Source organism: Aythya marila, assembly GCF_965140915.1.
Source record: "Aythya marila genome assembly, chromosome: 1".
In the NCBI taxonomy this organism is placed as follows: Eukaryota; Metazoa; Chordata; class Aves; order Anseriformes; family Anatidae; genus Aythya; species Aythya marila.
In genome coordinates, this window is record NC_139042.1 from 76,065,230 (window position 1) to 76,080,260 (window position 15,031).

General features: G+C 40.9%; 1 protein-coding gene across 8 annotated transcripts in view; it reads left to right on the forward strand.

Annotated features, from left to right (window-relative positions):
- The window catches only part of TBL1X (transducin beta like 1 X-linked), a 200,184-nt gene that overhangs the window by 64,445 nt on the left and 120,708 nt on the right, over positions 1-15,031 (forward strand). For 2 of the 8 annotated variants that reach the window (XM_082768461.1, XM_082768460.1), the window contains one exon: positions 4,173-4,295. The exons of the other annotated variants lie outside the window; for them this stretch is intronic. The gene's annotated coding sequence lies outside the window, so the exon portion shown is untranslated. The remainder of the gene's footprint in view (positions 1-4,172; positions 4,296-15,031) is intronic. 8 annotated transcript variants of the gene reach the window in all.

A 15,031-nucleotide genomic window follows, 5' to 3' on the forward strand; every position in this document is an offset into this window, starting at 1 on the left:
AGAAAATTGGAAGCGTTGCTTGAGCTCACGAGGCTGCCTTGAGTTGACCTGCTCGTGTGTTCAGTTTATAGATCGTAAGCTGTGCTCCTGCCCGTGTACCAACTGGAAGAGAAGCGGGTTATGTGGGAGATTGTGCTGGAAGTTACTAATGTATTTATGGCTGAAGAAATTGTTGGGGGTTGTACTGTTGTTTTGCCTGGAGTCCTTACAGGGCAGGTAGAGTGATGTCCTGTCAGGTAGGCTTTGGGTGACCCATGTGACGGTGGTTTGGTGGTTTGCACTGTTGCACTCGAAGCTTCTTCTTCTGCTAAGTTGTTTCCAGAAACAGAGCTCAAGGTGTTTTGTGGTTGTGTTTTTTTTTTTTTTTTTTTCTCCCCTGTACATTGAGTTCATTATTTATCATTATATCTTTGATAATTAATTCAATTGCTCGTCTTTTTTGTAGTATCCTCTGTCATATTTATGGACTGTTGTTTGCCACGTTTGTGAAGAGGAGGACAAGAGCCATTACTTCTGGTATTCTAGTTACTTGAATTACCTAGAGCTTGGTCTTTTTCTTGAGTGTTTTTCCGATATATGTTTATAAAAGTAAGTCTAACCTAGTCTATAAATGTAAGTGAAACTTAGTATATTAAGATTCTCATGGCCTTACTACTAACATTATTGTTCAACTCAGCGCATTGTAATATTGCGCATCCTCTTAATCATACTGTTAGCCAGTATCATCTTTAAACATATTCTATGTCCCCATGGTGTCTACCTACCATCTGTTACTTTATCCCATTAGATTTCCACCAGATTTCCCAATTTCTCTCCAGCGTACCATGCTGAAAAAAACTCCTTATAGTTTCCCTCATTGATCTCCCAGTTTAGTCGTAATTACACAGCTAATCAGATTATGGTGACTTTTTCTATTTCTCAGCACCTTGTACTTTCCAATTAGACCAAAACCATACTACAGAACTGCTTCTGTTGTTGTTTGGTTTTGGTTTTGTGTATCTGGAGGCTGTTCTCTTCGTTTCTACACTCAGGTATTCATATGCATGCCGAATGAGTGCAAGTGGTTCTTTTAAGCACTGTTTTCTGTTCAGCTCATTTTATGTGGTAGGTATAAAGACTTACTTTGGGGTCTCGTTCTTCACAACTGCAGCATCTGTTCATGGAGGAGGGATGGCACAGCAGGGGCAGGCTGCTGCTGCCCCTGGCTGTCTGTCCTTGTGCCCTCCGCTTTCTTCTGTGGGCAAAGGGGAGCCAACTCCTTCCATGGTTGACCTCTGCCAACATAAATGCAGGCTGCTGCAAAATGGACTGTCCTGCCCTCCCCTTATCCTTGACCCTCTGCTCCCAATGTTGGCTCTATAATTGTGCTAGTGCACAACGCTGAAAAAGTGATTTTATTTGCAAGATGAGCTTTCAGTCCGATCAACAGCCTGATCCAACTCGTATCCCAGCCACATGGCAATGGTAGAGTCTTAAATAAGCCTAGGCTGGCTATTAATACACAATGCTGAGTCACTGCTGAAGCACTTTACTTTACTGTGCACCTTTTCAAAGCAGACTGCTGCTAATTCCAGCCTGAGCAGAATGTGCTATAAATTGCAGTTTTGGGCAATCTAGTGTTGAGTGGCTTAGCCGCTGGTGCCGAGAGGCAAGGTAGGCAGATGGGAGAAATACTTTGGTGGGTGTCTGCAGCTAAGCTGTCACTGCTTGAATATCACCGCCCAAACAAAAATTGGTGGAAATTCAGTCCAGTCGGAGAAAGCGGTTTTCAGTTTTCTGTAAAGCCTGTAAGAAATATAGGATTCGTAGCAAACCTATGAGACATACATATGAATGTGTGTGTTCTTACAACAAAGATGACTGATGTCAATAAATGTTTTTTTGTTGTTGTTGTTACTGAAATATTTTAACAGGCTGGAGCTCAGATCTGATGACAGTTCCAAACAACTGTAATAACATCATTATTGTTAACTGAAAATTCCTCTAAAGTTAGGTAGCATTGTTTTATAGGATAGGAAGGTATTCAGTCATTCCCTACTCAGGTTTTATATTGCCAGATAAAGGCTTGCCTGCTAAGACTCCATGCTTTCATGACTAATGAGCTCAGCCAGTCCTCGGTTTCTGTCCATGTACTACGGGAATTAAACCGTATGGAATATTCCTGTGGAATATTTAGGTTCATTTAGAAATACAAAGATTCATGTGTACAAATTAGCTTCAGTCTTAATTGATTTAGAATACCTGATTAGACAACACAGCTAAGCCAGTGCAACTCTTGCTGCTGCTGAGAGCACTGGTCCGACCCTCGCTTTTGTCTTCCCTCACTTCTGCCCATATGGTGCTTGTCTGACTCCTTGCTACACCACTGAACTCCTTCCTGGAAGAGATCAAGCCATTCTATCTAGTGTGATGTATGAAACAGGTGCGAGGAACTGTACGCTTTCTTTCTGGAAACTGTATTTCAGCACAAGGGCTGCAGGCCTAATGAGAAAAACTCTGGTGCCAAAAGGTACAAGCTAGATCAATGTGGGTTCATTCGTACTTAGAGTTTACAACAAAAAAGGAGTAGTCTAGTTTTACATATGTCTTCCATGATATTTTTTTAGATATTACCACCTGCACACAATGTAATAGTCCTGTGGCAAAAAAAAAAAAAAAGGCATTTCTAGCACAGATGGCATGATTGAGAGAGCTGTGGTTTTGCATACTTTGAATTTTAGTGGAGTGAGTGGACTTTCTACTCTTAAACTTATGATATCCTGCATTCCAAAATAAAAGATATTAAAAATGCTGCGATGCATGTATACTTGGCACAGAAACAATGGTTTATTACTTTGTCTAGCAAAAATCAATGGCCACAGAACCAAAATGTTCTTCACCAGCCAATGATGTTGAACTTGGCTGTGTTTCAGTAATTTTCATAATTGATGATGGAATCGCATGTCTGAAATATGGGTGCTCTGCCTGTGTTTATTCTGACTTACTGGGCTTCTGCAAAACTGGGAAGCCGCCTTTGGTACGGTGACATCCCTTACAGCAGCCTCGCTGTAAAGCAAGGCACAAAGTGACGCTGTAACTTTGGGGAACAGTTCTGCAGTTCGCGGTGTTAAGAGTGACTGTTTGGGTACCCTCTTGGTTTAAAAACAGCCTTGGGAAGCATGGCACAGATGTAAAGGTTGCATGACCAAGCTCTGTTCTTGTGCTCAAGAGCTGGAGCAGGCACTCCACACAAGAATCGCCCATGTTGTCGTCTGTGCGCAGCGGGGCACCTGGCCTGGGCAGTTGCCTTGTGCCTGCTTTGCCTCCGGGTGGGCGAGGGCCCTGGTGTGGCCCAGAGGTGGCCGTGTGGACACAAGTCCCCAACCATGTGGGCAGCCTTTGGGCCTTGGGGCCCGAGCAGCAGAGCCACATGCTGGCTGGGCGCTGCCTGAAGGCACATTTTGCATTTCGGGTGGTGAAATGAGCCAGGGCTCAGTGGGCGGCAAGAGTGGAAGCAGAGGGATTTTAGCAGCTTGGTTTTAGCTGCCTCTGCTGACAAACCTGAAGTGGGAACTTTTTTTTTTCCCCAGCAGCCTTGAGCGTGGCTGAGTCTGAACACATTTTGCATGGGACAGGAAAGGCATCTCCCTGAGCCTGGGGCTTTTCGCTGCCAAATTTCACAACACTGCTGCAAAATAGTGAGGTTTCCAAGAATGACAAGAAAGGGGATTACAATGGAAAACAGAAGTGAACTGAACTATAGGGGCATGGCTTCTTGCCCTACATGTGGGGCCAGCCCTTTGTATTTTCCAGTGATTAGCCGTTTTGAATATTCGGAGCCGTGCACCTTAAAGAGTGCTCAGCAGTTTTGGCAGTCTGGTCCCCTAGCAAATTATTGGAGAGAGGTTACTTGCAGCTGTGTCACTCACAGAAATTACATCAGGTATGTATGTGCATACAGGTGCATGTACGTGTGTGTTTCTGCCAACTGCACATTAAGATTGTTTTCTTCCCCTTCTCACACCGAGATAGAGTTGTTTTTAAAAACAAGTCTGAGGCAATGCCTGAGACCCAATGGCTCTGTAAAAGCCAATTTCTTTTTTTTTTTTTTTTTTTTCCTAATGGTAGTTAATTTGGGGAATGCACGCACATAAGGAAGCAGCATTATTTCAGGGATCTCCACGGTTTTGCAGGGCCGCAGGGTGAAGCCAGCCGAGAGGGTAAGGCAGAGCGCTACAGCATATCGATTTGTCTGCATCCAGGCCTCCCCAGCCTCCCCCCGGCCCCATCTGCTGCCACGGCGTGACTCATATCAGGCAAGTGCAAAAATGGCTGTGGTCGCTACCTGTTTGTGGGTGATTGGCTGTTTTTCCCCTCCGAGTGCTGCAGGCACGGAAGAGAGCAGCAGCGTATCAAGCACTTCAATCTGGTTTGCCGAGTGTAACAGCTTAAGAGAAAATGGCTGCCTTGTTTTCCAGAGCTGTCCTAGGGATGACCACGCAAGAGAAAATGAGGATCTGAGCATGAGAAATCTCTAAGTAGTTTCCCGGGCCATTTAGCATTTCTAAATACACGATGAAGGATCCTTTTTCTTTCCAGGTAGCTGCATGACTTCAGTCCTTTAAGATTTACCATTCAGCACGGTGCTTCGGGCTGGTCTGCCTGAAGGATGGCTGGCTCTGCTTACAGGCAGCAAAGGAGCTGCTCCAAATTGTCACAAATACTCCTTGGGAGCCTGCTTGATGCATGTGTCTGTGTGCGTGTGTGCGTGCGTGTGTAGATACGCATACATACATGCATATATATAGGAGGTGAGATTTTAGGCTTGAAATTTGTCATCCAAGGTGTTGGTTCTGTACTCACTCACTTCTGACTGGTTATATTAATGAAGTGTTGTTTTCTAAAGTATACAGTGCTTTTCTCCTTAAAAATGGCTTTCTTCATTTTCTCACCTTTTGAGTAACACGGCATTATAAGCAGACGTTATGTGACGGGAAATAGAAATGCATATAACCGTTACATTGCAGCATCTCTAGGCCAAGAAGCTTTTAATATTAATGCAGAAATGATCTGCACAAAACAATTCCCTCTGAATAACCGGCTACAGAATTGTCGTCTGTTTAAGTGCATTGTGGCATTTTTAGGTACGATAATATTTTTTTTAACCAAAATGTGCTACTGTTTTGCAGGGGTAGGTGGTTACCTTCCATTCTTCAAAGGATTCCAAAATGCTTTAGTGAATTAATGCTCTCAGCATCCTTTTGAGAAAGGCGGAAATGTTATACAGACTTCTGAATTCTAGGAGAGCTGGAAAATAACTTAGTTGAAATATCATGGGAAGCCTTTCGAAAAGAGTGAGTAGGTTATCTGACATTTGGACCTTTAATGTAAGTGACTGTCTCACAGTCTGGTAGATTTAGCTGTGGTGGTTTGAGATGTGACAATTATCTGCTGTACCCATCTGCAGGGCTTAATCCTTCATCGACTGCTCTGGCAAATGTGAGCTGGCCTGTGGGCTGGAGTGGGAGCACTGGGGCCCTGTGCTCGTGTAGCCCCTCTGCCTCGTAGGCGGTGGTGGGGCTCTTGGGCCTGAAAATACCAGAAATGTTCAACAGCCAGGCTCGTGACCATCCTCATCTCTTTAGAGTGTAATAAGGGAGAGGAAAAAAAGAAAAGGGAAAAAAAAAAAAGTCGGGTATGTAGCCTTTAAATGTGGGCTTCCCTACCAGCTTCCAAGTGGCGCTTTTAAAAGTGTTGATTTCAGGTTACTAATAGTAATATCAATATTGTGGCACTGATGTATGTAGATTTCTGCAGACTCGTTTCTTCCCTTGAGTAGGCTTTTCCTCTCCTTCCTGTCATCTCTTTAACACAATAGCACAATAAGCCTTTTCTGCAGAACCGGTGTTGCTTTAGAGCATAATCACGTCCTGTGCAGTCCTCATCAGTTGAAAGCAGAAGGGTAGCATACCCCTTCATTTTGCAATGGAGAGCTGTAGAGAGGGAGAGAGGTTTTGCCCCCCTTTTTCTTAAATTGACAGCACTGAAAAATCTCTGCTAGAGCACCTCCAATTCTGTGAATGCTACACTGCACATCAATGCACTAGAAAGCACTAGGAAGCACTAGAGAGCAAATGTAGCTGATTCCCAAAGACTGGCTGTGCTGCTTCAGTGTCACTGCAAGCCCAGGGACCAGTTTGGAAAACTCTTTAGAGAGATCACTGCAGCTGTGCTGGTATCAAAGATAAGATGTGTTTCTGTGAATCAAACACCTACTTTATATTTTCTAGAGATGTGTAGATAACTGTTCTTGTATTGGGAAAAAAGTGCTTTATCAAGGAACTATACATTCACTTTGTGTGTATATCAAAGGAATAGGAGGTAAACTAATTTGGAAGAGATATTGTGTTGTTGTTGTTTTTTATGTATTTTTCTATCACTGTCATTTCTTTTTCCTAATTGTTGCCTTTGGAAAAGGGGAGAGGAACACCTGGAGCAGAGGAGGTAAAAATGAAACTGGAAAGTAAACTGCAGTTTTTGTTCTGAAAAACCCTTTGGAAGGAATACCTGTTTCATACTGCTGTGCCAGCATGGAAGCTGGCAGCGCTGCTCCTTCCCTCAGAGCAAGGCTCCACCGCAGTGCTTTGTGGAGTAGACTGGCTGTGCCACTGCCTGCTTTCATTACAGCCCTGGCTTTGGGTAGGTCCCACAAGGTCTGCGACAACATGAATTCAGGCAGAGAGCGACAGTCTCGTCAGGTGTTGTCAACTCTTAGAGATACCCGCTTCAAAACAAAGAACAAATTATTGTATCGAAAATGATGATTGATGTTTGTTCATTGGCCGTAACAGCACTGCACTGTGTGGGGTGATGTACAGAAGCACAAGTTAGTGTGGTTAGCAAAGCAGTGCAGCTTCTTCAGGGCTATGCTTTACCTGGGCCAACTATATTTTAATACAGGAAAAATTATACAATGTGGGACGTGCTGTGTCCTGCAGTACTCGGGCTAATAGGAACATCTCCTGTGCAGCATGGCCTGGAGATACACCCATTGTTTTATTTCCATCTCCCAGAATACATCTACCCTGTGTTGATTTTATTCTTGGATTATAACTTGTGAGGCAAGGATTATCATGTCTCTTTTTTATTTTTATTTTTTCTGGATTTTAATAATTTAGTATTTTTAACTTACAGTCTTACATACAAGATACAGGCAGCAGCATAATACAAATAACTCTACATTATTATTCATCAAGGCTTCCTGTCCTTTGTTATATCATGTAAACAACTGTCTGGATTGGATGTTTCTGAGTTTCTCTTAACTGGTAGTTCTCACTAACAATTCACCAGTGTATAATTCTACAGAGAAGAATAGATAATTAAGGTCAGCCTAGGAGTTTTTATTTGTCTTTTAAAAAATTGTTGCCCAAATACGGTTTGAGAATTAGGCTCATCTAAGTGAATTCCAAATAGGTAAACAAAAAATAGAAAACTTATGAGAGAATTATATTGATGTTCTATCTTGCCACGTAAATAAATTTTTCAGTAGGTTAATAATGTGGAGCTGATTTGGAAAGATCTTTGCTGTTATTTTTGTTACACTGTGTGGATGTTAGGCTGTGGATGTTAGGCCCTGAACCTGACCTCCTGTAAAATGTTTACAATTTCGTGTTCTCTGTGTTCTAAAAGTGGAGCAGCATCCATAGTCTCTTGTTCTTGTAGAAGTTCTCCTTTTTGACACAGTGAAACCAGAAACCAGCTGTTTGCTTTGCAGGGCTGACGTGCTTGATGCTTTATTTTTCAATTTCCTCAGTAAGAGGCTTTTCCCAAATTGTAATGGTGCTCCGTTAACATAACGAAGTTATTTCTTATTCACACCAAAAAATCTGGTAAAGTCTCTCCACTGATTCTAGTGGGGTTATGTAAATGAGTAAAATGATCTATATTAATAGCTTTAATTTCTCAGCTCTTTATTGTAGGTTTTCTTGAAATAGAATATTCATTTACAGCACTGCTTCAGGATGCATTGAGCCTCCCTGTCTGCTATACACCCCTTTGGCTTCTGTCTTAGCTGGGCTTTGAAGCGACAGGATGCCGTGTACATTCTGGTTTCCACAGAGTGGGGACAAGAGAAAAATAAAACTTTTCTTCGGGACTTTTTAACCCTCTTAAAGAATATGGTACGTCTCTGTCTTCACAGTCAGGATCCGTTTGCATGCCCACCCAGATACAAAACAAGTATATTCAATATACAAGGATTTGTTGAAAAGCGAGCCTGTAAGCACAGTGTTGCAGCCTCCCATCAGGGAGGAAATGTCTCTGTTCTCTCTCCTTTCTATAGCATTTGGCACAGCTTCTGGGGATCAGCAGTGGGTGTTTAAATGAGAGAGTCCGAAGAGTTCTCAGAGGACCGAAAGTCACAAGGATGCTGACAGCTCCAACGCCGAACAGAACTTTCCACACAAATAGATTTTCTTGCTGACATTACCAAGTAAATTCCATATCAGCCCTTGGATTCACAGTGATACACGAGGCCTAAACAGTCTGCAAATGGATTTTCTTCTATTGCAGAAAGCGGTTCTAGATGGAGAACCCCAGAGACAGAGCTTGCTTTCAAGCTTGAGCTCTCCTGTCTTTAAGCAGATGGAAACAACAACAAAATAACAAAGCACGTGTGGTTTTGTTTATTTGTTTTCTCTCTTTCAGTCATGGGCTTTTCAGTTGCTCTTCACTTAGTGTTGCATTTCTCAGCCTAGGTTTCGAGGCCAACAGCCCATCCCCAGCTGCGTGTTGCTGCCCTGTTTAGCTCTTTGCTGTCCCCTGAAAGCGGGGTTGCCCTTTCTGCTGTGGTCAGCTCCAGGTGCCTCTGCTGAGGAGGAGTACAGAGGAAAAAGGGTAAATGGGCCTCCTCTGGGCCAGAAAAATGCCAGCAGAGGCTCTATCTGCCAGACTGTGGGAGCTTCTGTCATCGAAGCCAGTGCCATTTGGGAAGATGGGGCCCTTAATGATGCAGATACACTTTCTATGCATAAGCATGGTATCTCTGCTGGGCCAGAAGCAGCTTTCTAATGGACACAGGTCCTCAGATCTGACGATCTGTTCTGCTTTAGAAAGTCTGGCCACCAGAACTTAAGCTGAGGTGGATATATTATTCTTCCCTGCCTGCCCATTTTGGCAGTGAAGTACTGTCTGTCTTCCATCCCTTGCTTTGGTGGAAGCTACTTTGCACTGCTGATAGCAGTCTGAGGCTAAAGGTTGTTTCTTAATGCCTTTTGGCCCCCAGAGCATATCCACACGAGCAATGTGCCATTAACTGCAGGTAGCAAAGACTTTTTGACTCGGATGGCTGTGGTTTGAGAGAGTTAGGCATAATTATATTATTTGTGACATGTACGAAAAAAGTTGATTTTGAAAGATGGCACATCTATTCTAAGGAAAAGGGGGCCACTTACATTGTAACATTGCAAGGTACTTTTTTAATGTGTACTCTTGAGGGAGGCTTTCTTTGTTTGTTGTTACTTCTGTTAGGCCTGAAACCATGAGGAAATAAAACTGAAACTGTATTTTTTTCTGGAGCATAGAGTTTAGACCAAGGACAGGTGAGCAAGTTACTGTGTGCTAACAAGTTACTTCATGTCTAGGGAAGAACAATAAGTTAATTTGCACTACTTCTTGTGTGTCTGAAATGTCTGCACAGATACAGCACTCTGCTCATACCAGTAGTAAGTTACACGATGTCTACAGGACCAGTTACTAAACCCTAAATGCTGTGCTCTCCTGGGATTAAATTTAGGGAGGGACACTGGGGTCAGTGATAGTCACAAAGGTAGCCATGCACAAAAGGTAAAGACTACACAATTCCCTAGTTGCAACAAAGAGCAGAGTAAAATATTTCATTGTGGTTGTTCTGAGGAAAGGTATCCACTGGACTTTTTGATTGTAGCCTAAATTGAGAGCATCAGCAGTTTGAAAGCTGTTCTTATCTGTAAATTGGACAAATTTGGTCTGGAAGTAGCAGAACACAAAAAGCATGGAGCTCAATAATGTTGTCACTAGAATCAGCCTTCACATTAAGATTTGCAGACCTGGGTTTGGACCTCAGATTCACCAGTGAAAATCTGGAGCAGTTTACTCTGTAATTTGTTTGATTCCCTCCAGACACACTTTGCTGTAACTGAGTTCAGACCCGGCCAACACAGTCCAAACTAAATCATTCACCTGTTTATTCACCTATGCGCTCATTCATCTACATACCCACTAACACACATTTCCTATAAAGCCAAAAGATATGCACATATTTGATAAAAACTCAAAAATTTGAGTAATCTTGAAATTCATGACTTCTGACAGCCATGAAAAGTAAGCAGCCATATCCATTGCCAGTCCAGACAAATTAACTAGAGTTATCTAGTATCCTTTCTTTATATGGTTTCTTATTGTATTTTTAATCAATCTTCTTTTCACTCGTTATTTATTATTCATAGCATTAATGAGTTCGCTTCTTGGCTTTTATTTTCATAATAATTGGTGTCTCGGATGTTTTAATACAGTATCTGTGCTTGGTTTGATTCCTTGCTGTAGATGTTTTAGTGTTTTTTTCACTGTGTGTTTTCCTATTCTGTCATCTGGAAATATTATTAAAGATATTATATACCTTTTCTTTATCCAAAGTCATGGTGCATCTGTTGACCTTCAGGGCATATTGCTGGGCCATCTGGTTTTCAAGGGAAGTGGGGGTCGGGAAGGAATGGGGAAGGATTTAAGGCAGAAGGAGATATTAGGTTACGTATTTATTATTTGATTAAGGTTTTGTTTTGTCAAAGGATAAGACTGATTGGCACTTTGTTACAGTGTTTGACTTTCTGTAGTGTCTGTTTTTTCTTGTTGTTTGTTTTGTTTTGGAGTTGTGCTGGTCCCAGAAAGTTGTGTGCGCCTGTGCTTGGGTGTATCAGCATAAACAAAACGGTGTGGCCCCAAAGTGCTTTGAGGAGTTGACCAGCACTGCTGTCTGTTAGCACCGTGATTGCATTACGTTGTTTAGAAGCTTGTTCCTAGACTGTGCTCATCTCTCAACTGGGGACAGTGTTAGTTGCTAGTGAGGAATTAGCAGGACAAGGTACCATCCTCATTTGAACCTAGAAAAATGAATATCTAGAAAACGGCTGTGTTCTGGAAAAACACTTTTACCCCAGTTTTCCAAAAAAGAACCTGATTGTGCCCACATGTGGCTGCCCAGTTTAGATGATCCATAGCATGTGCACACGAGATCCCGTTCTGTTTCTGCTATTGTCTCTCCAGATAGAAAGAATCTGATGTGCTTCTGTGGATCTCACTGGGGGCTGGAGGCAGAAGGGAGGAAAACAGAGAGCATTATCAGCTCTGAGGGGTCCCAGCTTTTCCAAATGGCCAATGTGGCAGTGGTTCCCTGTTTTTGATGAGGAGTTTAACATTAGCTAAAATCTTCCATTTTTTTTCATTTTTTCTCTTAATGCCCTTAAGAAACCATGAGATGACAATCTAGGGTATAATATCTTTTTTTTTATTATTATTTTCTCAGTGTATGTTATGTATCATGAAATACACTGTAACACATAAAAAAAATCTTCAGTTTTCATTTGTTAAAAGCTCGGTTAACCAAAGTCTCATGAATGAACTGAAAATATGGCACAGGCTATTTTAGAATGAGAAAGAAAAGGCCTCTTAAGTAAATTTGCAGGATAAAGTAATTTGTTTCAAATGAAAACGAGAAACAGCTTGGTTATAAGAAAAGTTTAAACTCACATGTTAGAAATAATCTTCTCTAAAATAACAAAGAGCTAAGTTAAATTAAAGCAGAATTTCCAACATGAAATTATGTTATTGCTCCTGAGTTAAAATCTGCTTAAAACACAAAACACATCCCAACACATCCCTGGTATTCAGGGGCGTGCGTGGGGCAATTCTAGTGAAAATTTTGATCCCAACCCTTCTCTTCCCCGTGTAATCTCCCATAACTGATACCCTGTAAGACAAAATCTCCCTCGAGTCCAGCTTCTCTTGCCCTCTTGCACATCTGATAACCTAGCAAGTGAAGTGTCTATGTTACAGTCGTGAGAACGTGATAATCTCATTGTACGCTCCTCTATTTATTAACGTCCACGATGATTATTAAATACTCAATTCATCGTCAGTCTTCTCAAAAGATTTATTTCTCCCTCTCAGTCACTGCATTTTAGAAGGAAATAAGCCAGCTGAACAATACGTTTTTCTTACAAATAAAATATCAGTGTAAATGGATGGAAAAGAGTAAAAGAAGTGATATACCTTTGTAATGCTTAATCAGTTCTGCCTGAAATTGGGGAAGTTCACAAACAGAGGGAGAAAAAGCTCTATACTTCGAAACAGAAAATTAAACCACATTAGGAAAGTTTGCTTCACTCGTGATTTCCAGGGATATTTCATGTTTATTGTGTTTTATCAGCTCGATATGTTATTACAGTCTTGCTCCTGGGTATTTTCTTCATTTTCTGTTAGATAAACTCTACATTTCAGATTGAGGCAAGAGTTTTTAGGAGTGTGCTTTGATGTTTTCCTTGTAAGCTAACAACATCATTACAAAGGTTTACCTAAATGAACCTCTCAGCCTATCATCCTTCTCACTTCTTTTTTTTTTTTTTTTTTTTTTTCTTTTTTTTGGGTGGGAGAGGATGGGGCGTGAACTAATTCCAATTTTCCTAGCTATTGTGGAACAGCAGACAAGCAAAAGTTAGCAGACTATTGTCTTTGCCCTGGGATTTCCGATGTCTATGATCAAAAGCCTTTCTCACAAAGCCAGGCATGGTTTTGCAAAAATTCCACCGAGGGGTCATAGCTGCTTGAGTTAAAAAGCTTTCAAGACTATGTAGCTTTTCTTAGGAAAACATGTTAAAACATAAAACATCTGTCAGAAGAGTTCTTTGTTTGGAAGGCTTCTTGAAGCACACCTTGGAATTTCCTTCCTTGGTGATCGTGGTTTTGTGTGGTAAACATGAAATAACCAGCGGTTATATCACCTGGGTTCAGCATCTGAGGCGTTTGTGGAGGTGTTAAAGAGACGGGGCTTTCAGAGTATTTCATTGTGCTGTAAAGTATCGTCTCGATACACTCTGAGGTAATTGCAGTTTTTGCCTTTTTTCCACAACAGGCATTAAAACCAGACACAATAAGAACATGCAAAAGCAAGGAAGCATGTTGTGTTCAGGATAGCATACGGTACTAAAAGTTTAACATTTAAAACTTTATTTTCAAAACTGTGTAGATTAATTTGTTCGGCTCTTTTTATTCTGTGGATCAGATCCTCACCTTCTTTGTATTTGAGTGTGCTGAGCTCCTGCATACCACTTTTTTATTCATGTGAAATGCTTATGGAATTGTAAATTAGATTCCTTTCTGGCTCAGACATCAGCTACATCATTAGCTAAAGTCTAAGAGTTGAGCCAAACCTTATCCTGGCTGCCTCCATAACGATAATGGAATTACAACAGGTGTGGTGGCAAAAGAATTTTACAACGACAATCTTGATTGCTTTGGTTAGCCATAACAGAGAAAATCTGTTTGACTTTCAAGTCCAGAATGAAATTGTAGGATGTGAATCTGGAATAACCCCAGTAAGCTGAACAGATTTAGTGACAAGTCGTTGGAGTCCCTTAACAAGAGCCATTCTTCCCATTCTTTTTTGAAAATATATCTGAAGGAATAAAATGGCTTAAAATTCTCTTGACTTTAAGAAGTGACTTTTTTTCCTCACGAGAATAGTACTTTTTGGTTTTCTTACCAAAGCTATGTTTTTCATGGAAAATGATCATCTTTTCTAAGGATCTAAAGATTGCAAAGGACCTTAGTGGAGTAGCTCGAGGGATGTTTATACAAAACATTTTCCAGATAGAATGAGCAGCATGAAGAGAAACATAAAGACTACAGTTTGAAAGCGTAAGTAGAGTAAGTAAGTAAGTAAGACTAGGATGCAAATAAAAAAAGGAGGTTGGAGAAGGATGATGAAGGGCCGTAAAAAGACAAAAATTACTTACATTTGAGCTGAGTATGAATCATTGGTAAGCTCATTAGAAATGTTATGCACAAACTTCGTAATTAATAAGAGTTGCACATGTGTATTATATATATATTAAAACAACAGTGAAGTTATTTATATGACCCAGAGATGGTGATCTAGAAAAATTTGTGGGTTAAAGATAATGTTATTAAGGGTCATGAGTCTGCATGACAAATAAGGTGACTGTCATGTTGACAGTCTTGACAAAAGTAGCAGTTCAGCAAGAGGGATTGCAGACCAAGGGGAGAAAGAGTATTGAGTGTTCAGAGTGGTTCTGGAGTTGACAGCCAAAAGTCCTGATTGCATCAGAAGAGGCTGGAGGTTCAGGTCTGTGATGAAAACGAGGCAAATCTGGAGCACAAAGTATCCATGAATAAGTGATAATTAAAATCACTTTTGCATGAGATTCCCTGATGAGCAGAGGAGAAGGGAGTCAAGGGCAGAGTTCTGTGGAATCCCCAAATGAAGTATAAAATACAATTAACAGTGATAAGGAATGTTTAAAACAAAGACGTGTTACGTATTCTGAATAGCTTATTTAAGAAGAAATTTTAAAAATGAGCAGTTTCTTTTTCAATTGAGAGCGTGTTTATATGCAGCATTCATGTTTCAGTTGGTGGTATTTATTTTCATTTTATTTTTTGGCAGTAGGATCAGATTTCAAAAGTAGGAAAAATCAAGAGTATGCAAGAGTATTTTAGGATATGCTAGAAGCCGGAGGAAGAAAACCTACCATCTTCTGATACACATTTTACATCTGCAGTTTATGTTGGTTGCAAAGGAAAAAAATGTTGTTTTACAGTTTATTGAGTTAAATAATACACTAGATTGAATTAAATCTCCATTAAACAGGAAGGAATATTGAGGAAACCAGTTTATTTACATGAGAGGTTCCATTAAACCCCATAGACAATAACAGCGAGTAAAATAAACTGTATAATGTTGTATCCAAGCAGACAAGAGGAACATGAGGGCAGATTCATT